This window comes from Pinus tabuliformis, chromosome 9 (assembly GCF_031772625.1).
Source record: "Pinus tabuliformis cultivar Carrire ecotype Pingquan chromosome 9, CPIR1, whole genome shotgun sequence".
Taxonomy (NCBI): domain Eukaryota; kingdom Viridiplantae; phylum Streptophyta; class Pinopsida; order Pinales; family Pinaceae; genus Pinus; species Pinus tabuliformis.
This window is the reverse complement of record NC_142307.1, coordinates 1,654,226,908-1,654,252,330: the sequence shown is the minus strand read 5'-3', so window position 1 is coordinate 1,654,252,330 and position 25,423 is coordinate 1,654,226,908. Positions and strand designations below refer to the sequence as shown.

The following is a 25,423-nucleotide window of genomic DNA, read 5'->3' as shown; positions in this document are numbered from 1 at the left end:
GTTAGGTAGCACTGAAAGCATGAAAATTGGAATTGAATGGAGCACCGCCTTTGTAAGGAGTAGAGTCTTACCCAGACCGGGACCAATGAGAAAGTTTCCCACTCTGGGACAAAGTTCATCTTCCATGGCCTCATATAGAGACCTGCTGCTATGTAGAAGTAGGGCCCTCCTTCAAACACTCTGTCTTTATCCTCGATATTTGTGAACACCATTGTAAAGAAACCCTTTGACCCAAGGTGTAGATCAATGCTCCCTTTGGGTTTCCAGTGGTACTTGATCCATGTCTGTAAGGCTTTTTCCATGGGCCAGAGTCCCATGAATTTTCAAATGATTGCGAAGGTTTGCATGTGCTCCCTGTGTGCTTGAAGCCCAGGATCATTTAAAATAACTCTGGGTGTAGTTTTAGCTTTGGGTTTACAAGGCCCCTTTTGTTTTTTCTCTTTTGTTTCCTGTTTATTTTTTTCCTCTTCCTCCTTGTTTCTAGTGCTGTTGTTCCCCATTGTTTTGTCCTTTATCTCTTCCTTTTCCATGTTGCTCCTTTCTTCTTCCACGATTTCTCTGACTTTATCTGGGGGCTTCTTGCCCTTGTTAGCCACTACCTCCTTATAGGAGGGAGATGAGCTCCCTCCTCTACCTCCATTCATGGATGAAGAATCCCCCAACCCACCGAAACCCTAGTAGCTTGTTTTTCTTATCGCCCTCCCTGTTTCGCTCTCCCATCCACACCTCTTTTCCTCTTTCATTCTTAATTTATGAAATTATATAAATGTAAATTTTAAGAATAGTTTGGAATTTGATAATTAAGAAAGAAATCAATTGTTTAATGTGTTTTTTGATAGTCAAAGATTTTTCATTATGTCTGTAAGATGCCCATTTTCAATGGCCTTTCAATTTTCATATTTTTTTGTTTTGAATAGGTCGGCACTGGATCGAAAACTTCCACAATTCATGATGATCAGACCTATTGGATGAGGTACGAAGACACAGAGTACCTCCATCCTGTAACTCAATGCTTATTTAGTTCACATTTCGCTGCAGAGATGGCCGTGCACTGGTTGTCGCATCGATTGTATTCAACAATGACACCAATTAATCAAAGAAGCTTGCCAAAGGTGCCACTAATCTAATCAATTTCTAAAGGGATAAGAAGGTAGATATAACCAAAGTAATTTTGTGATCAAACAATATTATAATTCCATTGGATACTATGATGAGTATGTGTGGGGTGGTGCATGGATGAACTATGACACTGGAAATTCTTCTTACCTTCAATTGGTGACTACTTTTGGGATTTCCAAAAATGTCGGTGCATCACCGGCTTCGTATGGTGTCTTCAGATGGGATAATAAGCTACCAGGTGCCTACGTAAGCACAAATTCCATATTCTTAAGATCCTTATATTAACCTTAATATCTACGATTTGCAGGCTTTACTACTTTGGTAGAATTTGTCTGCTTTACTTGAGTTGTTGAGTTGGCTATTTTAGCTATGGTTTCTTGGGTTGGATTGGTTACTTTTCAGTTAATACATTGAATTTTTCAAAATAAAATACATATATGTAATATATTGTTGTTAGAATAATTATTTTCTTTTGGATTAATTTTTTTATTATTAAACAAGTTTGTTTTGGGAAAATTTATAATTAAACAATTTTATTTATTAATTTATTTTTCATGGTAATATTTACATCTTCGTTGCGACATATGAAGAATTGGGCTTTGGTTAGAGGTAAATTTTACCTAAGCAATAATGACATTTTTTTCTTAACTTGGGGTTGGGGTGTGAAACTAATGATAAAGTAGAATTAATTGGGTATTGATTGATCCTTGACATTACAATGTACATGCAAGTGAAATTCTTACAAACGTTTCGCAATTCTCTAATGGTTATTGATTAGTTCTTAGAGATCTTCACATTGTTTAGTTTAGCCATAAAATCCTTAACAACATGTTGACATGGCGAATTTTTCTATACCGACAAGGGGAACTAACCCGATCGCAGGCCCCAATTAGATCTACTTTCATTTCAAATGGCTAGTTCCAACGGGTTTTAAAAGACCCCATGACCTATTATAGGTGTTGAGAGATTGCTTCCCCGAGGAAGACTTCAATTAAATCAACAAAAGAAACATCTCACCTATATGCATCAAATCCTATCTACACTACTTCTAACTACTCTAATCTAGTCGTAACTGTCCTAAGCTATCCTACAGGAGCATGACAAAAAGAGGTTAAACATCATATATAAATTCCAAGTCCAAACAAATCTATTAATGGTTCACATAAGAACAAGGTTGCATCAAATCTTAATTGCAATCCAAACACTCATACAGGAATACACATTCCTTTTATACAAATAAAGCTTGCAACTGATGTCTAACATAGTTTCAAATTAGGGACTGCCTATGAATTAACTATGATGAAGAATTACATTCAAACAACCAAGGCTAATCATAAGCTGTATTGTTATCAATATGCACAAAAAGAAAACACCTTTTATTTATGCCAGCAACAACACCCTGTTTCAAAACACATAAAAAGCAAGGACCTTAAATATGAAATAAAAGGCTCCTCATTGAACCAAAAAGACTTCTTTATTTGCAATAAATCAGAGTTTTTCTCTCCAAACAAAAATCCCCCCTCTCATCTTCGGAGGTAATGCTTATGCGGCCCTGGCCATGACCCTTCATCTTCCCCTTATCTCTTCAATTCCCCTTTTATTTTCAATATACAAATCAGAATGTGACGACATAACACATCTAGTGTAACCGCTGACATGTAAAGGGTATATCTGCTAGAGTGCTTCATTTCCTAGGGAATGAATAGATGTTGATTGAAAGAGAACGACTGCGTGTCATCTCTTCGCACCTGTATAGAGCAGACGTTATCCCCTATTATTTCCTAAAGGAAACTGAAAACACTGTGCCTATCATCCCACATCTGGCATGATTGAAGGTGTGTTTGGAAGTGATGACATCTTGATGGATCAACGCTGTCATGAGTGCTTCTACTGAACTCAGAGAGTGCCTCCATTATGCACTATGGCGGTCTGTATTCCCTTTTGCAGAGTGTGTTTTGCAATATCGACACTGGTGGTGCAGAGGTGTCATCTTGATATAACTTACATTTATCGTTACTGGGTCTACTGGAATCTACTTGCAGAAATAATTCAAAACAGCCATGATTGTGAAAATATGATAAAAATGATTAAAAAACATAGATCTTGCCTTCATTGAATGTTTATAATATCAAAAGGAACAAGTGTGAAAGAATCGCCCCCTAGTTTTTTAATTCATGCACTGATTGAGTCCCGCAAGCGTAAATCCGATTTACATTGAAAATCATTGCATAACACATAACCGGATCTGAAATCTGGACTTGAAATATTCTAGGCGAGAACCTATACCCTATCGGGTTCACGAAATACTATCGCATCGCATCGCGTCGTGTGGTTGAGCTCAAAGCTCTGACGATCGCGACTTGTGATTGGCCAGAATCAAAACACATATATGTTGTGGTTCATAATCCTTCAGGTCCGCTGCATAAGACTTCACTTTGAAAACCCCTGACCCCAACGTATTATCAAAAAACATGGGAAAACACGAGAAAACCCTGTGGTCGAGCCATAGGGCCAGACTTGAAAGATTATGCACCCGAATTGATAGTTATCAGCGAGTCCGGTATATAGTGGTGTGCCTTATATATAAGCCCCGGAATTCGCCAATTGCGATACGCAACAGGGCTTCGCACCCGATGTATATATATATATATATATATATATATATATATATATATATATATATATATATATATATATATATATATATATATATATATATATATATATATATATATATGTTAATACCACCGGTGGGTCCGTAATGTTAAACTTCCCTTTGAAAAGCCCCGACTTCAATACTTTTTGAAAAACACAAGAATATATGGGAAAACCTGCATCTGGCCATAAGGCCGGACTTGAAATAATATGCATCCTGGTCTATAATCATCGTCGGGACCAGGTGGTAGTGGTGTGTCTTATATAAAGGCCCCGGGCCCTGCCGATTGCGATATGTGATGGGGCTCTAGACTCAAAATATATATATATAGTCTGGGAATCCCGCCGATTGCGATATGCGATGGGGCTCCGGACCCGAAATATATACATTTGGTTAATAAAACCATCGGGTCCGGAAGACAGCGGTGCGCCTTATATAAAAGCCTTGGACCTCGCTGATTGCGATATGTGATAGGGTTCCGAACCCGATATATATAAAATATGGTTAATAATGTCGTTGGGTCCGGAGCATAATGGTGAACATCATGCCTCAGTGTTGATTTCGATAGGTGAAAAGGGTTGATTTATGCATGTTTGTGAAGGTTTCCATTGTAAAGAGTTATAATGGAAATAAGGTGCGATAGAGGGGTTTTAAGGGTTGAAAAGGTCCTGATGAGGATATGAATGAAGGGCTTAGAAAGGGTTATAGATGAATCATGCGGAAGGGATTTATTAAGGGGGCCTTAACCATTTAAAAATTGAAGATTTGACTTGGCAAACAGTTAAAATCCCTGAAAAACAGATCATTCGAAGGGGTTCAAGATCAAATTCTAGGGGACCCATTCAAAATTGCTACCAGGGCAAATTTTAATAGGGTGGTTGTTGTGGCCACAACAAATGGCGAACCGTTGGGTGAACTAGTTATCTTTGTTTCTAAATAAACCTTGGATCAATAGAACATCAGGGTGTTAAGATAAACTTGAAATGCAAACTGTATAGATGAACAGGCATGGGTTCCACTTCAACATTAATTGCTTCAGGTGGGATAAAGACAAATAGCTTCTACTTACTGATAGGGTTTTGACAGGCATTCTCCAATGGTAGTATTATGGGATTTATTGACCCTCCTTTACCTGTTTTCTACCTTCAAGAATCCTTTCGAGGCCATCACTGTTCTATCAATACCCATTTAGGTGTGTACCTCAACTCTTTATTGCTCATCAAACTTGATGTAGATATGTTTATCTGCACTTTATATGAGAGTTTCAGTGCTATATTTTCATATGATTGAATGGAGCGTAGTCATGGATCATGCCATATTTTTAAACCGCTTAACAAAGGTTGGGCTTGTTGTGTCAATCGGTACTCTGAGCCCAGCAATAGTCCTTACTCTAACCGACTTCCCTGCATGGGATGCACTATTTTTGCGAAACCTGAGACAAATTTCCTAAGGAAATTAATCTTCCCGAAGAAAGATTGCATTGCCCTTTTATTTGCAGGGGTTTGTATTCTCATGATGGTCTCTACTCTTTCAAGATCAATAACAATCCATTTTTTAGAGAGGATATTACCTAGTAGTTTCCCTTCTCTGACTGCGAAAATGCACTTCTTGGGATTCAACGATATTCTGTATCTTTGGAATCTTTCAAAAAATTGTTTCAGGTGATACATATGATCCCTTTTTCAATACAAATACACAGTAATGTCATCCATGTACACTATGACTGATCTGTTGATCAATCCTTGGAAAGCTTTGTCCATGGCTCTCTGGAATGTGGTGCCTACATTAATAAGTCCAAAAGGCATTTTACGATATGCGTAAGTGCCCCATTTTGTGTTGAAGGTTGTATTTAGCTGATCCCCATTCAATACCAACACTTGATTATATCCTGAAAACCCATCTAATAGGGACAATATTTCATACCCAAAAACGCACTGAAGAATGTGTTCCATAGAAGGGACAGGATAGTTATCCTTTTGCGATGCTTTGTTCAGGTTTCTGAAATCGATACACAGCCTGATGTCTCCATTTTTCTTTCTTACCGGCATGAGATTGGCTACCCAACAGGTGTGTCTGACCGAAAAGATGATTTTAGCATCCCGCATTTTGATTAATTCTTTCCCCACCAACGTTTCTAGGCTCGGATGCATCTTACGAATCTTTTGTTGGTAGGGATTAGCCTCCTTTTCCAAGGGAATTACATGTTGCATAACACTGGTATAAAAGGTTTTTAGGTCTCCATATTTCCATGCAAAAATGTGCTTGTATTCTTTAAATAGCTTGACAAATGCAGCCTTTTCTTATGGAGAGCACCCCAAGCCCAAATTAATAGTTTTTGGGTCTTCTTTGGTCCCAAGGTTGACTGATTCAAACTTCATGGATGAGCTATGCGTTTTACAATTAGATGTATTTTTGAATTTATCATGCAAGTCATACAAATGCTCCATCTTGACAACTGACTTGGGAATCATATTGGACTGATATTTTTCCTCATCTTTCCTCTCATTCATAAGCCTGTCATGCTCTTTTTCATCAATGACTGCATTCTTGAATGTCTTCTCGTAGTGCAAGAACTCAAGGATTTGCTCATCATCTTCAAACACCTACCAATTTGAGATGTTATCAAGCACGGATGGTCTGAAAATTAATTCAACATAACATTTATTCTTCTTTAATCTAAAATCAGGAAAAAATTTTGCAGCCATACCAGCCATCAGATCAGCATCTTGGTTTTTCCCTCGAGGTATGTATGTGATATTAAAAGAATCAAAACTGTCAATTAAGCTCCATACCTCATGTTGGTACCTTACCAGGTGTGGCGAGTTGCAGTGTATCCTTTTCCTTACCTAATCCACAATTATCTATGAGCCGCCAAAAACTTTAAGATTTTTTACCTCCATATTAATGGCTTTCTTCAAGCCCTGCAACAAGCCTTCATATTCTGTCTTGTTGTTGGTGCATGATCTGATATTTGATCTAAGACAATTAATAAGGTATTACAGACTCATGTGCATCAATGTGCCCATGTTATTTTGTGCAATGGATTGATAAGACTGCGAAATACACAAGCAATGAAGCAATAAAGAAAACATAATAGGTAACACATATAAACACAACAAATTTAATAAGGAGTTCACCCAATACTCCTGGGCTACATCTCCTGGTCCAGCCTTCAGTGGTGGCCTCTCTATTATGTCTTCATAGCAGAGTTTTTACAACAGTGAGCTCAATTTGAGTCTCACACAACAGATACAAATCAGTAAGACTATACTTGGATCCCCCAAGTCTCTTTTGAGTACACAGACTCTCCTCACTGACTCTCGGTCTCTATTGATGACAATAGTATGAGCCCAATCTGAGACTCAATACATGACATGTGTGCAGAGGAGTTCGCTTGAACCTCTCAAGCCTTCTCTGGAGTACACATACTCTCTGACTCTCTCTATCTCTGGCTTAACTCTGGCTTGGTGCTGCCTTTTCTTATTCAGGTCAGTTCCTAACTTGCTTCTCCTCTCTACTTTTGGCTTACTGCCTCCTCTTTTCTCTCTCTATCAGTTTGTGGACTTAAAGACGATCTACTTCGTGACTGTTTGTTTCCGCTTCCCGGTTTTCTGGTTCCCCTGCCTCTGTCTGTTTGAATCCCTCTGTCCTGCGTAATCAGTCACTATATAATGCCTCACAAGGAGGTGGCCACCTATTTCATAACGGATGAGTGTCAGTTCTCTTGGACATATTTGAAATGGTCGTTTTTCCATTAACTTCAAGAATGCCTGTGAAACACGACCTTCTGCCAATGCATCGTCCATATCCAACTCCAAATCATATGTGATCTTGCTTTATAATCTTGTCAAATCCGGTCATCCATCGGAACGTGTCTCCGCTGTTTATCTGGGGGCCCCAGATCCGATGGTCATCGTTCATATTGGGCGGCTAAGTAGCATGATGTTTACCCGTCCGATGTGAGCGGTTCTCTCTCTCCCCGCTGGGACGCGTGGCGATTGCTGTATGGCATCGGGCGGAAATCGGTCAAAACTGCTTACCGCTCGAAGCCCGTCCGATATCCTATTGGTTTTGTGGAATCTAGCTCCAACGGAACCGAAACAATATTTTCTACATTTTATAATTATTTCGGATCTGGGTGCTCGCGGCTTCTCTTCACTGAGAGGTTTGCCTTGCGATATGCGATTAGCGACTTAAACTACCTCCGTTATTTAAATTTTTCCCTGCATTTGTTGGTTGGTGTCAGTGAGCATTACCATGGTTCACCACTCTGCGCGCTAGATCGATGGCCCTTGTTGATCCGCACTAATCACCATTGCAACTATCTGAGGATTCCCTCCGATAGCTTGATCTTTATAAGACTTTGAATTTTTGGCATGATTTTTAAAGAGTACATGAAAACTTAGAGAGTGTTCTAGGATACTATTTGGATCACGCCTTCCCACTGAAAAAGCTTTTGGTCCACCAACAGTTGGTTTTTAAGCTTCAATCAAGTGAAGATATAGATTCCTCGCTTGCCCAATTTCTATCCATATTGCACTGCTTGGTTTTGAACCTTTGAGTCCAATTTTGAGGTACTCAACATCCTCTTTGCGCGTAGTTCTCACCTTCTTGTCAAGAACTATATCTTCCTGCAATTCATTGAGATATTCAGGCAATAGATCATCAATAGAAGGCAACTGGCTCTGCTCTTCGGGATCTTCAATCAATGAAGGTTCAAACAGTCTCAAGATTTTTGCATTAAATATTGAATAGATGTGCATGTAAGCTGGCAAATCAAGGCGAAAAGCATTCTCACCGATTTTCTCAAGTATCTTGAAAGGTCCATACCATATTGGCTTCAGCTTCTTACCTTCACCTTTCTTTTTGTCTTTGCTAATATACAGCCAGACTTGATCACCAACTTGGAAACTATGCTTAGTCCAATGCTTATCATGCCTTGCCTTATACATGGCTTGTATCTTTTCTAGCTGTTCTTGCACTGCCTGGTGAATTTCTTGGATTTGTTCAATGAACTTGGTTGCTTTGTCCACATCGTTATGTCCATCAACCGTTATGTCTTTATTAAAGACAAAATCCAAGGGAGGCCTTGGTATGAAACCAAAACAGGTCTCAAAAGGAGATCTCTGTGTAGAAGAATGTTTAGCACAGTTGTAAGCATGTTACACATAACACAAATGTTCATCCCAAAGCTTGGGATGCTTGTTGCAATAGCCCCTGACCAACTGGATCACTGTCATGTTGACTACCTCTATTTGGTCATCCATTTGCGGATGAAAAGTTGTTCTCTTCTTCAGTCTGGTGTCCATTAATTCCCACAGACTCGACTAAAATTTCCCAACAAATCGAGAATCTTGATCAGATACAATGGAAGTGGGTAATCCAAAATGAACCCATACATGACAAAAGAACAACTTTGCTATTTGTTCAGTTGTAATCTGTTTGTTACTGGGTATTAAAATACACATTTCGCTGAACCTATCCACAATAACATATAAATAGTCATGACCTTTTCTAGACTTAGGCAGTCCCCCAACAAAATCCATGGAAACACTTTCCCAAGGATGAGAAGGAATTGGTAGTGGAGTGTACAAGACTAGTTTTCTATTGCTGGGCTTGGTTTTAGCACACATTGTACACCCTCTTACATATCTACAAATTGTTTCATTCATTTTTGGCCAATAGCAAAATCTTTGCAGCTGTGCAACTATTTTACTTACACCAAAATGACCTGATATCAGGGAAGTATGTGCCTCCCTAATTATGTTAATTCTCTTCGTTTGTGGGATGCATAACTTTCCCAAATGATACAAGAGTCAGTCCTTAATATAGTAATCCAATTCTTCTACCTTTTTTCCATTACTTAAAGCTTCATATACATCTTTAAAGTCTATATCTTGAGCATATTGTTCAATGTAGCTTTCATGCATTACTGAGTTATGCTTAAGTATAGTAGATGCATTTATGATTGGTCTGGACAACATATCTGCAACTTTATTGTGTATGCCCTTTTTATATCTGATGACAAGATGAAACTGTTGTAGAAAACCCATCCACCTATAGTGTCTTGATTGCTGCAACTTAGTTTGTGAGTGTAAATATTGAAGTGGTTGATGACCAGTATGTATAACTGTCTCTTTGCCCATTAGATAATGTTTCCACTTTTTCACACTCTGTCCTAATGTATACAATTCTTTATCATATGTGGGATAATTAACTACTACAGAATTAAATGTCTCAGAATGATAACATATGAGTTTACCGTGTTGCATCAACACTACTCCCATGGCATAGTTACTGGCATCCATTTCAATCTCAAATGGTCTTTGAATATCTGGCAATGCTAGTACTGGTGCTGTACTAATCTTTTCTTTCAAGGTGTCAAAGGCTTTCTGCTGTTTTCCTCCTCACTGAAACACCTTGTTCAATCTTGTTAAAGCATGTATAGGAGCTGCAATCAAGGAAAAGTTAACAATAGACTTTCTCCAATAGTGTGCTTCTCCTAGGAAGCTTCTAACTTCTGTAGCAGATTTGGGTTTAGGCCACTTTACAATGACTGCAACCTTAGAGGGATCTATCTTCAATTCACCGTCCCCTACAATATGACCCAAATAATTCAAAGATATTTTGCCAAATTCACATTTTGATTGCTTAATATAAAGATTTTCTCTTTTCAAAACATCTAGAGTCTACCTTACATGCTTCAAATGTTCTTCCCATGTTTTACTAAATACAAGAATGTCATCTAGATATACAATGACAAAATCATCAATAAAAGGCCTAAGTACATCATTCATTACTCTCATGAAAGTAGCAGGAGCATTAGTTAAGCCAAAAGGCATAACTAACCACTCATACAGTCCTTGCTTTGTTTTGAAAGCAGTCTTCCATGCATCTTGCTCTGCAACTCTGACCTAATGGTAGCCACTATGCAAGTCCAACTTGGAAAAGTAAACAACTTCTTTCAACTGATCTAATAGATCATCTATGCGAGGAAGAGGATAACGATTTTTTATCGTTATCTTATTCAGTGCTCGGTAATCAATGCACATTCTCCATGAGCCATCTTTCTTTCTCACCAAGACAATTGGAGACCCACATGGTGATGTGCTAGGTCTTATGAACCCTTTCTCGTGCAGCTCCCGTACTTGCCTCTTGATTTCTGCATTCTCTAAAGCGGACAACCTGTACATTCCGATGTTAGGCAATGGAGCATCTTGCTGCAAATTAATATCATGTACTATTTCCTTTTTGGGTGGCAGACCTTTAGGTTCTTGAAATAACATATCATATTCTGAAACAACTTTTTCTAAAGCATCTTGCTGTTTAGCATCACAACCTTCAAATACATTAGTTTTATCAGGTTTCTTTTCCTTTACAACCATCAGTAAAAATTGTTTACATGAATTTACAATTATTTTCATCTGCCCTGAGTTTATGAGAGTATAATTATTCTTGAGTTTATGAGATCTTACAATATATTCAATTCCATCTTTAACGAGTTGATACTTATTTTCAGCTCTATAGAAAATTTCTTTTCTATCATACAAGTAAGGCCTTCCCAAAACAATTCCACATATATCCAAGGGAATTACATCTAGCTCAACCTCATCTACAAATGATGAACCAATGGCAAACCTAAGTTTACATTGTCTAGTCACTTGTAGCCTTGTTTTATCACATAACCAACCCAATGGATATGGATTCTTGTGAGGTGTGGTTAGTAATCCCAGTTTCTTTACAATTGGTTTAGAAATTAAGTTTACTTGTGAGCCACTATCAAACAAAGTATCAATCTTTTGATGCTTCAAAATAACTCTAATATGAAAAACCTCATGTCTTCTTCTCTCATTTTCTTCACTATCAATAGTTTTTGCAGAATTACTAGTAGATGCTTCAGAATTTTTACCTTTTATACCTGTGGTTGTGATTGTTGTTTCATCCCCTGAGTATGACCCCAAATCCTTCTGAATAGCTATAGCAGTCCTCTTCTTTTTGCCATCGAACTTATTGGGTTTCAGCTTCAGATGCAAAATCTAGCAGTGTTCATCATCATGCCCATCCTTCTTGCAGTGAGTACACGAAGGTTTGGTCTTTTGTACTGCATTTTCCTTCCTCTCTTTCCATTTCTTCTTTCTCTTTTCCTTGTTCTTGCTTGCATTGGGTTTTGATGATCCCCCAATCTCTGGGTTCACATTATTTCCTCTAGCCTCTAGATGGGTAGCTTGAACAGATACCTCATCTATGCTAGTAGGGTTAAACATGAGAATGGTATGTCTCAAATAACTATGTAGACCACCTATATACTTCACCAAAGTTTTAGGTGAGTCTAAAGAAATGCCTAGAATCAAAGATCTTTTTCTAAATTCTTTGGTATAACTTTGTACACTTTTCCCTTTCAATTGACAAAGAGTTTGCCAACTCATCATAGCTTGCTGCATATAAGCTAGTGGATAGAATTGTTTTTTAATTGCAGAAACAAATTCACTACAGACAGAAAGGATTTTACCATGCTTCTTCATGTGAGCTTGTGTTCTGCCTTCCCACCATTCCAAGGCAATTCCTCCAAGGCATAGGCTGGCCAGCTGAATCTTACTTCTATCTGAATCAATGCTCTGCACCTTGGAATACACATCAATCTGTCTAATCCAATTATCCATCTTCTCTTCATTCAACTCTCTATCATATATTGGAAAATCAAATTTAACATCTAATTAAATCAAAGATGTTTTCTTTTTATTTTCAGGGCTTTTAGGAGGTGTGGGAAGCTTTTCTTCTTTCCCTTTGCCTTTAGAAAGGTCATTGAGGAGAGATTCTTCTGCTCCTTTGTTATGCTGGGAAGTCGAAGAATCTTCAATTCAACCTTTCTTAAATTCTCTATACATTTCCTCTACCATGGCTCTCATAGTCAAGAAATTGTCCATTAACTGAGGGTTTGATTCCAAGGGAATCTATTCTGACATTTTCCTCCTAGTATAGACTCTACCAGTTTCTAGGTTAAATTCAACCAATTCTCCTCCTCCTAGTTTAAGCTTTGATCTAGTTATCATTCACAAACAGTCCAACACAATTTTGTCTAACCTTAGCAACCTAAAGCTCTGATACCACTCGATCCGATATTTGATCTAAGACAATTAATAACGTATTACAGACTCATGTGCATGGATGTGCCCATGTTATTTTGTGCAATGGATCGTTAAGATTGTGAAATACACAAGCAATGAAGCAGTAAAAGAAAACATAATAGGCAACACATATAAACACAACAAGTTTAATAAGGAGTTCACCCAATACTCTTGGGCTACATCTCTTGGTCTAGCCTTCAGTGGTGGCCTCTCTATTATGTCTTCATAATAGAGTTTTTACAATAGTGAGCTCAATTTGAGTCTCACACAATAGATACAAATCAGTAATATTGTACTTGGATCCCCCAAGTCTCTTTGAGTACACAGACTCTCCTCACTTACTCTTGGTCTCTGTTGATGACAATACTATGAGCCCAATCTGAGACTCAATCCATGACAGGTGTGTAGAGGAGTTTGCTTGAACCTCTCAAGCCTTCTTTGGAGTACACAGACTCTCTGACTCTCTCTGTCTTTGGCTTAACTCTGGCTCAGCACTGCCTTTGCTTCTTCAAGTTAGTTCCTAACTTGCTTCTTCTCTCTGCTTTCGGCTTACTGCCTCTTGTTTTCTCTCTCTGTCAGTTTGTGGCTTTGAAGCCAATCTGCTTCCTGACTGTTCGTTTCCACTTCCCAGCTTTCCAGTTCCCCTGCCTCTATCCATTTGAATCCCTCTGTTTTGTGTAATCAGTCACTATATAGAGCCTCACAGGGAGGTGGCCACCTATTTCATAACGGATGAGTGTCAGTTCTCTTGGAAATATTTGAAACGGTTGTTTTTTCCGTTAACTCTAAGAATTCCCGCAAAACACGACCTTTTTCCAACACAATTTCCATATCTGACTCCAAATCCTATGTGATCTTGCTTTATAATATTTTCAAATCTGGTCATCCATTGGAACGCATCTGCGTCATTGATCTGGGGGCCCCAGATCTGACGGTCATCATTCATATCAGGTGGCTAAGTAGCATGATGTTTACCCATTCGATGTGAGTGGTTCTCCCTCTCCCCACTGGGACGTGTGGTGATCATTGTGTGGCATCCGGCGGAACTCGGTCGAAACCGCTTACTCCTCGAAGCCCGTCTGATATCTTGTCGGTTTTGCGGAATCTCGCTCCGACGGAACCGCAACAATATTTTTCGCGTTTTATAATTATTTTGGATCTGGGTGCTCGAGGCTTCTCTTCACTGAGAGGTTTGCCCTGCGACATGCGATTAGTGACTTAAACTATGTCTGTTGCTTAAATTTGTCCCTGCATTTGTTGGTTGGAGTCAGCACGTGTTACCATGGTCCACCACTCTACGCGCTAGATCGACGACCCTCATTGATCTGCACTGATCGCCATTGCAACTGTTTGAGGATTCCCTCTGATAGCTTGATCTTTATAAGAATTTGAATTTTTGGCATGATTTTTAAAGAGTACATTAAAACTTAGAGAGTGTTCTAGGATCCTATTTGGATCAGTACATGCGAACTCCAACCGGTTGGCCATCAGATGTTGGTTCCCTTGCGGGTCAATGAGAATGCTCCCAGCACCTGCACCTTCAAGGTAGTTAGAGACATCAAAATAGAGTGTCCAAAATATAGAATCTAATGTTACATCAATTGAACTATTATCTATGACATTAGTCCTATCATCTACTATAATACATGATAATTCATCAGTCGGATTACGGGGAAGAGCTTCCAACTGTGTGTTTGTCAAAGTTTCTTCAATTGTCTTTGCATCGAATTCTCCAAAACAGGTTTCCGTGGCACAAACATTGAAATTATAATTCGCAAGGATAGAATTGGTAAACATTACAGGTTCATTGGGGCCATTTAATTTTGTCACCGCATACTTCATGTATCTTTCTCGGTCAACTCTCAGCATATCACCCTTCCTCTTCTGAGGCAACAAGAGATGGGACCAATCAGTTGAGAAATATCCATTCAGTTTTGCTGACCAGTCCCTACTAAGCAGCATTCCATAAGCCTTGGGTATATCGACTACCACTATATCAATGACTTGTGTATATTGTGGTTTAGCAGCCATCCGAATCAACACATCTTTCAATTCTCCAATTACTTTCACATTTGTCCTATGAAAATTCATAATTTGAGTCCCAGTTTTCCCAGGTATCGCATGCAATCTTTTAGCAACAGTATAAGGCATCATAGTGGATGAGGCACCAGAATCTACCAAGAAATTGTGTACATTCATGTTGAGGATTTCAAATGTGATAAGGAAAGGTGGAGTCATGGATTTTGATTTTCCCCCTATCATGGCTGCACTAACATCTTGGGGGTTTCGATTCATTTTGGACATAGTGGCTTCCATAGCTGATGGCATTTGGGCTGTAATGGAAGTGTTGACAGGTTTGGACACTGACTTCTTGGTTTGGCTACTTGGGATGGTGGTAATTTTGCAGTTCCTCTCATTCATAGCTTTTAGACGCAGTTCTCTTTGCTGCGTTAATTTTAGCAAATCAAAGTATGTGATATTAGCCCTAGATTTCTTAAGATCATCCACAATATTGTAATCAATGTTATAAATAGGATAGGGCAGAGTAAACATACCAGTTTTGCTGTTCTTAGGTGGGAGTTTACCATTTTGAGTCGCCTTCATTGCAGTGGGAGATGTATTATCTTTCTCTGGATGGTTTGTAACTGGGGTATTCTTGGACTAACCACTAGGCCTACCCTTCTCAACAGGAACTTTGGGAGTAGGTGCCTTCAAAGGGTGAACATATTTCTTTGTCTAGTCTACAGGCTTCATCACACCTGCAAGTGACCCCTTACTTCGTGTGTGGATTTCATTAGTGTGGATTTCTGCCATGCTATCTTCTTCGTCATCATCATTCTCATTTGTATAGAAATCCCACAGTACGTTGATTTGAGATTCTTCGTCCAAGGGCTCTTCTACTTGGTATTCTTCCTCACTTTCTTGTTTTGGCTCCAGCTCCAGCTCCATTATGGGTTCTTCTTTGTTAAGGAGCGATCTGATAAGAGCCAGCTCTTCCATATTTAGGTTCCCTTCATTGGGTGGAGCGGGCAATGAAAGTTGACCTTCACCACCTTCTGTCTTCTTGCGATAGAAAGGTTTGAAGGGTTTTCTATTGTTATACTCTCCTCGACTCTCTCCAAATTTCCTTTTCATATCAATGACTATGTTTGTCAGTTTCTTAATGATCTAATGCAAACCTTCCACATCTGTAGTGTTCTTTTCTTTGCCCTCAGCCACTTTGTTATCACTCCCATTATTCTTCTCGGATGACTGAGAGGCTTTCTTCCCTTCAGTTGTATGATGACATGTTGTGAGACTGATCATTTCATTCTAAACTTGTATTGCTTCATTGATAGCACCTTGTAAGGTTTGTGCGTTACTTCTCTTAACCCACATCGCAGTAGGGACAGGGAGAGCAGTGATGTAGAATACCATGAGAACCTCATCAGTAGGTCTAGCATGAGCTAGGATTCTATTGAACAAAGTGTTGAACCGGATGTTGAAATCCTTGACCTTTTCTTTTGCTTCCATTTTTAAATGGGATAGTTCTAAAACTAAGGCCGCAGGTGTTTTGTCATCACCAAACTTGTTTAAAAAGACCTATTGAAAGGCACCCCATGAGGTGATCGGTCCTATTCGCAAGCTAAAATACCATGTGGAGGGCGCACCAATTAGAGTAAAAGGGAATAAGTGACATACCACATCCTCATCGGCTACCCCTAACATGCGCACAGCTAGGAAGAAAGAGTGAATATGGTTATCAACAGTATCTCCCCGCTCAGGGTCGAATTTAGGTAGCACTCTTTCTGTGTTCTTGGGTAAGGGATGTTGCTGCCCAGGTACCACTACGACATCCTGTGCAAGCCAGGGAGGGAGTGCTCTTGGAGGAGGTGGGGGTTGATTCCCACCTGGAGGAGGTGGTGGAGGTTGATTCCCACCTGGAGGAGGAACGTTAGCCATGTTATGGATATGGAGGTTCTGGTTGAGGGTTTCTTCGTTAGGATTTTCCAAATCAGGACAAGGATTTCCTTCAGAAAGGGGATCCTCAGGAATTTCTTCCCAAGGAGAGTCGATACTTTGCAAAGAATCTAGCACAATATCTTCAAGAGAAGGGGCTGTAGATGTCTCTTCATTTATGTGATAGACCCTCGGCTTTCTTTTTGTTGTCGGAGGTAAATACTGAAAGATAGGGAGCTGTGATAGGGAATGAGCATAAGCCCAGGTAAGTCTTCTGACTAGTTGTTCCTGAGTGACAAGGTACTCCCACAGTCTCTCTTCCTTGGGTGACCCAGACATGGGACTGATAAGGATCTTTGTTTCTTTGAAATGAGGCTCTTCCTAATGGTTGGAATGATATTTTAGACCTTTACGACCCATGCATCAATATTTTTGAATCCATGCGTGGAATTTATAGATGAAATCTTGAAAATCTGTGGACGGCGGTTCATGCCCTCCTTCTAGCGCCAATTTGTTGACATGGTGAATTTTCGCTATGCCGACAAGCGGAACTAACCCACCCCAATTAGATCTGCTTTCGTTTGGAATGGCTAGTTCCAACGGGTTTTAAAGGACCCCGTGAACTGTTATAGGTGTTGAGAGATTGCTTCTCGGAGGAAGATTTCAATTAAATCAACAAAAGAAACAGCTAACCTATATGCATCAAATCCTATCTACACTACTTCTAACTACTCTAATATAGTCCTAACTGTCGTAATCTTTCATGCAGAAGCATGACAAAAGAGGTTAAACATCATATATAAATTCCAAGTCCAGACGAATCAATTAATGGTTCACATAAGAACAAGGTTGCATCAAATCTTAATTGCAATCCAATCACTCATACAGGAATACACATTCCTTTTATACAAATAAATCTTGAAACTGATGTCTAACACAGTTTCAAATCAAGGACTGCCTATGAATTAACTATGATGAAGAATTACATTCAAACAACCAAGGCTAATCATAAGATCTATTGTTATCAATATGCACAAAAACAAAACACCTTTGTATTTATGCCACCAATAACACCCTGTTTCAAAACACATAAAAAGCAAGGACCTTAAATCTGAAATAAAAGGCTCCTCTTTGAACCAAACAAACTTCTTTATTAAAAATAATTTAGAGTTGTTCTCTCCAAACAAAAAGTCCCCCTCTCATCTTTGGACGTAATACTTATGCAACCCTAGCCACGACCCTTTGTGTTCCCCTCATCTCTTCAATTCCCCTTTTCTTTTCAATATACAAAAAAAAAAAGGGGCTGACATAGCACAGTCAGTGTAACCGCTGACACGTAAAGGGTATATCTATTGGATTGCTTCATTTCCTGGGGAATGAATAGATGTTGATTGAAAGAGAATGACTATGTGTCATCTCTTCGCACTTGTATAGAGTGGACATTATGCCTTATTATTTCCTGAAGGAAACTGGAAACACTGCACCTATCATCCCACATCTGGCATGATTGAAGGTGTGTTTGGAACTGATGACATCTAGATGGATTAGCGATGTCATGAGTTCTTCTACTGAACTGAGAGAGTGCCTCCATTATGCACTATGGCAGTCCGTTTCCCTTTTGCAGAGTGTGTTTTGCAATATCGACACCGGTGGTGCAGAGGTGTCATCTTGATATACTTACATTTATCCATTTCCGAGTCTACTCGAATTTGCCTGCAGAAATAATTCATATCATCCATGATTATGCAAAATATGATAAAAATGCTTAAAAAACACAGATCTTGCCTTCATCAAATGTTTATAACATCAAAAGGAACAAGTGTGAAAGAATCGCCCCCTGGTTTTCTAATTCATGCACTGATTGAGTCCCACAAGTGTAAATCTGATTTAAATTGAAAATCGTTGCATAACACATAACCTGATCTAAAATCTAGACTTGAAATATTCTAGGCGGGAACCTATACCCTATCGGGTCTGCGAAATACTATCGCATCGCATCGTGCCGTGTGGTTGAGCTCAAAGCTCTGTCGATTATGACTTGCGATCGGCCGAACCCGAAACACGTATATGTTGTGGTTCATAATCCTTCGGGTCTGCTGCATAAGACTTCCCTTTGAAAACCCCCGACCCCAGCGTATTATCAAAAAACATGGGAAAACACGAGAAAACCACGTGGTTGAGCCATAGGGCCAAACTTGAAAGATTATGCACCCGAATTGAGAGTTATCGGCAGGTTCGGTATATAGTGGTGTGCCTTATATATAACCCCTAGAACTCGCCGATTGCGATATGCGATAAGGCTCCAAACCCGATGTATATATATATATATATATATATATATATATGTTAATATCGACGATAGGTCCGCAATGTTAGAGTTCCCTTTCAAAAACCCCGACCTCAATACTTTTCGAAAAACATAGGAATATACGGGAAAACCCGCGTCTGGCCATAAGGCCAGACTTGAAATAATATGCATCCTAGTCTATAATCATCATTGGGTCCGGGTGGTAGTGGTGTGTCTTATATAAAGGCCCCGGACCCTGTCGATTGCGATATGCGATGGGGCTCCAGACCTGATATATATATACTGCGGTTAATAATGCCATCGGGTCCAGAAGCCAGGTGCGCCTTATATATATATATATATCTATATATATATATATATATATATATATATATATATATATATATATATATATAGCCTGGGAATCCCGCTGATTGCGATATGCGATGGGGTTCCAGACCCGAAATATATACATTTTGGTTAATAAAACCATCAGGTCTCAAAGACAACGGTGCATCTTATATAAAAGCCCCATACCCTGCCGATTGCGATATGCGATACGGTTCTGGACCCAATCTATATAAAATATGGTTAATAATGCCGTTGGGTCTGGAGCATAATGGTGAACATCATGCCTTAGTGTTGATTCCGATAGGCGAAAAGGGGTGATTTATGCATGTTTGTGAAGGATTTCCATTGTAAAGAGTTATAATGGAAATAAGGTGCGATAGAGGGTTTTTGAGGGTTGAAAAGGTCCCGATGAGGATATGAATGAAGGGCTTAGAAAGGGTTATAGATGAATCATGCGGTAGGGATTTATTAAGGGGTTATTAACCATTTAGAAATTGAAGATTTGACTTGGCAAAGAGTTAAAATCCCTGAAAAAAACAAATCATTCGGAGGGGTGCAAGATCAACTTCTAGGGGACCCATTCAAAATTGCTACCAGGGAAAATTTTAAGAGGGTGGTTTTTGTGGTCACAACACAACAAAGAATCCATCAATTATAGGAATTTTTTGAGGAGTTTGAGGTATCACATATCCATAGAGAATTCAACATTGATGATGACAAAAGATGAAAGGAAGCATCACTCTAGCTTATAGTTAATGTAATGATTACAAAAAAAAGTCCTTGCATGTTTTTATGTTTTGTCTATTTATGTTTTGGATTAGTAGAATATCATAACTTTGGATAGATATGTCATAATTGAACATTAATTTGTATACTTTGATTTCTATGAAATAACAAATACACAATTTTTCCATTGAAAAAAAAAATTATACATATATATATATATATATATATATATATATATATATATATAAAACAATGAATATGACTAAAAAATTATAATAAAATAGTAATTTATATACTTTGATTTCTATAAAATAGCAAATACATAATTGTTCCAGAGAAATAAAATAAAAATTAAGAAAGAAAAATATAAATATTATAAAATGTATAAATAAAGCAAATGTATAAGAATTACGATCTCTTTTCATGGATCTAATTAATCATGGATTTGATTATAATTTTAAGAAAATACCCACATGAGATAGCTCATGAATACTAACCAATAAATTTTGTTTCATCAAATTCTATTATTGGAAAATGCCATTTCCATAAGGTTCTCACTTCTCTTACCAAAACTACAAAGAATCCTTACTCGCTCATGAAGGAGAATATCTTGACAACATTATAAAGAATTGGAAGTATTGTTACACTGGGCTGATATTTTCAATAGCTTAACTCTATCCATTTTGAACCAAAGCAATATTACTTGTTTGATCTGAGTGGCAAGGAAATACTTTGGTGAATTCTAATATATTGCTTACAGGTTTTGTTAACCAGGACAAGGATGTTCCCCTGATCCGAATTTAAACATGAATGCAACAAATTACATAGAGAACCATAAATATAGAGATGCACTGGAAATAATAATTCATTTCATTACTGTAAAATACTGAAATATCCTTACAAACAGAAATGGAAATAAACTAGCTAGGGCGATGGTAGCTTATCTCTGAGAAGAGATGTGGTGGCTACATGCCTCTGAACTGTGTTACAATGAGGTTCAAAGGCCTATTTATTGTTGAGAAACAATGGAAAACCCTAAACATCCAAAAACATGACCCTAGAAAATGAAACGCCAAATTGTGGGCCTCGTTTGGGTAAATTGGTATATCAAATTCCCGGGGTCGTAACTATGGCATACGATCTTCGTTTGATGCGCACAATATCTCGTTAGAAATATCTATACAAGAACTACAACTTTGGGAAGTGAAACATCGGTCCATGGACCTATGTTGCTCCGAGATTTCCCAAAAAACGTCGTTTAGGGCCTCAAAATGGCTTCGGAAGTTCAGGACCTGAAAAACTACTAAAAATAGTAAATTGTGCTATAAATAAGGAAACTGAAAAGATGAAAGAGACAGTTGTGGGGGTCCATGTGGGATAAGTGGGTGGCCACCAACCTCCACTTGGATCATTCCTCCCCCCCAGGAAGCAATGGTCCCCATTGTGTTGAGTTCCTCCATCTGCTGAACTTGGTCCCTGGTGAGCTGTTCTGCAATCTCTGATGTGTCCAGTAATGGTGGGAAGCATGGTAGAGGGTAGTCCACATTGAACACTCGATGAAAGCGAAGGAATGGGGGAATGTTGTGCTACAAAGCATTATTTCCCACAGCCTTGGTACTAGTGTAAGGACCATGTCGGAGTTGTTTGAGCTTCTGATGGGCACTTGTAAGGCATTATTTTTGCAAATTGAACCAGACTTTGTCGCCCACTTGAAACTTGTGTGGTACTTGATAGTGAAACGGTGTCACTGTGGGTGAGGAGAAGATGTTCCTGTCTCTTTTTAGGATCGTATCCATCTACTACTAATGTTGCTGCGTGGAGGAAGTCTTCGTGGGCATCATGGATGTGGCGACGATCTTCCCCATACTTTGGGAGTGAACCAGACAGAAAATGAATTTCTTAGTCTGGGAGATGAGCTTCCTCCCTTTCTTAGTAGTGATCAAAGAGGTGGCGGTAGGTGGGGTTACCTTCGGTATCCTGTATAATGAATTACCCAAAGTGATAATAACAGTGTGAGGCCTTGACTCATACACACCATGTCACCTCCATAAGTATGGTTGACCTAATAGTACATCACAAACATTAAGAGGTGCAACATCACACAATACCTCATCTGTAAAGGGCTTCATGCTGTAGGGAAGGCGACACTACTAGCAGACTCAGAGATCTCGTCCTTAGTGAAACCACCTGATACTGTACGATTGCAGGTGTGGTGTAGTCGGTAGGCCCAACTGCTTCACAACCTCTGATGAAATGAGGTTCTTTTGGCTGCCATTGTTGACAATGAATTGTAGTGGCAAACCCTTCACCCACATCTGTGAGTGGAAAAGACGCTCTCCCTCCTCTGGATTTTCAAGCTCATTATTTTGGACCTTGGTGGTGGCAACAATGGCACTGGGCTCCGCGTCAATGACCTGCTTTCCTTTTCCATTCCCCTTGTCGTGTTCTGAATTAGGGTTGGAACATGCATCTGATTCTGAAGCCTTCAACTCGGCCACCAGTGACTGCTTGATCCGACACTCACTTGTGTTGTGAGTGGGGCTCTTATGGAACTCGCACCACTTTCTTGTGTCCTTCTTTGACTTCGTGGTGTTGTTCTTTTCTTGCAGCTTTGATGGGTTGTCTTGGGTTGCCCCATCTTGGCTTTGTCCTTGGTTCTGCGATTTGGGGAAGCCTTTCCCTTGCTTCAGATTTGTAGATCCAAAGTCTCACTTCTTTTGTTTAAACTCTTGCTCGATTTTGACAGTGTATTGGTACGTCATGCCAAGTGAGGAGATGTTCAGGTACTCCATCTCGTCCTGGATGTATCTGTGTAGGCAGTCGCAGTATTTGAGTACTAAATGTAGCTCAGAATCCTTGATACCCAACTATGTGCGAAGGGTATGAAAAATGTCTATGAACTCTGGCACATCTTGTTCCCTTCCCTGCCGTAGCGTGGTCCACTTTATGTATTTGTCCTCATAGTTTTTGACAGGGTATTACTGCTTCTTGATGGCATCCCAAAATGAATTCCAATTGGGTGTGGCTGAAAATAGTGAGCCCGTACTTTCATCCTTCTAATCGCAGTAGGTTTCCCACCAGTCCTTGAGCTGGGGGGCTGCTTTGAGAAGAGAGAAAATAATATTTTCCCCACTGGAAAAATCATGAATAGAAAAATATCCTTCTAGGAGATTTAACCATTTATCTACAACATCTGTGTCTATTTGACCCTCGAATATGGGTATTTGAAAATTAACTTGTACCTTAAAGGGTGTGGCATTTTCAGAGTAGCTGTTGGAAGCCGATGCATCACCTCTAGGTAGCCGCTGAAGGATCTAGGCAAAGCTGTCCATCATCACATTCCTTTGTCGCTCGAGGGCTCATTCGAGCAAGATTTTGATAGGATATCTTGTCCCCTCGTCTTTATTTTCATCTGACATGGGAGGCCATCGAGATTTGTGAAGTTGGTATTGCAAAGGTTCGACCAGTTCAAGCCCTAACTCATTATATCTCGACCTCGTTGGGGACATGCAAAGAAAAATAGATAAAAAGCAGACCACTCTGATACCACTGATCTGGATTTAAACAAGAACACAAAAAATTACAGAGATAACCATAAATACAAAGATGAAGCAGAAATAATACTTCATTTCATTACTATAAAATACTAAAATATGCTTACAAATAGTAATGGAAATAAACTAGCTAGGGCGATGGTAGCTTACTTCTAAGAAGAGATGTGGTGGCTACATGCCTCTGAACTGTGTTACAATGAGGCTCGAAGGCCTATTTATTGTTGAGAAACAATGGAAAACATTAAACGTCCAAAAACCTAACCCTAGAAGATGAAACGCCAAATTGTGGGCCTCGTTTGGGTAAATTGGTACATCAACTTCCCGGGGTCATAACTTTGGCATATGATCTTCGTTTGATGCGCACAATATCTCGTTACAAAGATCTATTTGAGAACTACAACTTTGGGAGGAGCAACATCGAACCATGAACCCATGTTGCTCCCAGATTTCCCAAAAACTGTCATTTAGGGCCTCAAAATGGCTTTGGAAGTTCGGGACCCAAAAAACTACTAAAAATAGTAAATTGTGCTACAAATAAGGAAACTGAAAAGCTGAAAGAGACAATTGTGGGGGTCCAAGTGTAATACGTGGGTGGCCATCAACATCCACCTCGATCATCCCCGGTCCAGGTTATCCATATGAGGACTTGTTATAGAGCTATCAGAACCAAACAACCCTCGTATTGTGCTCATATCTTCCCCTTTTAAAATCATTCAACATAACTAGAGGTGAGTCATTCTTATGATTTGGAAATATTCATTCCTCTCAATACGTTTAAAATTTGATATATTGGGCGCGTTTCGTTGCAAGTGGACTGATTCAATTGAACCTTGGGAATCTCGAACCCCTCAAGTATGTTGTCAATACAGCTTTTCTAACAGCACTTTATCGTAATTATCTTATTGCTACATATATTCTTGGCTGGTATTGTGGTCCTAGTTACTTCCCTAGTCAAGCCCTTCACGGCTTTGCAATAACTTAGGTATATTAATATTTTTTATTTTATTTGATTGGATTCTTTTGAGTCCATCACAAATTATTATCTGGGTTGCAGATTCCAACTAGCAAGTGTTGTCGCTTCAAGCTAGCAGTGTGAGTAAAAAGGTTATTTTTGTCTAGATGATGTGAGCCACACTTACTTCTCACTTGCTAACTCAAAACTTCTACCCAGATATGAATCTATAAGAAACAAACCAAAACCATTCTCATATCAAAAACTTAAACCCAAATATATTAATATTTATTCACATTTTCTAACCATTCAATGGCCTAGTGTGGGTTATTTATTTCACTACAGTTTTGCACCCTTAATTATTTAGGATTGGTAGTTTTATGCAGATATACTATATTTTAGGTAAAAGCTCTCATAGCATGAGCTACATTTTGGGTGATGGAAACCATTACCCAAAGCGTGTGGATCATCGTGCAACTTCTATCCCTCAAAATGGAGTAAACTACAAATGCATTGAGTGTTACAAATCGCGAGACTGTCCAAACCCTAATCCACGTGTATTGACAGGAGTTATGGTTAGCGGGCCTAATAAATTTGACAGTTTCCAAGATTCTGGTAACAATTACAACCAAACAAAGCCCACAATCACTGACAATGTTGGCTTAGTAGCAGTATTGATAGCTTTGTCGAACGGTGACAGTGGAGCATGATTAC

At 39.1% G+C, this 25,423-nt stretch overlaps 1 pseudogene; it reads left to right on the top strand.

The window, feature by feature from the left end:
- Nucleotides 1–300: 300 nt before the first annotated feature.
- Nucleotides 301–24,739, top strand: LOC149155201 (endoglucanase 9-like; annotated as a pseudogene).
- Nucleotides 24,740–25,423: the final 684 nt, after the last annotated feature.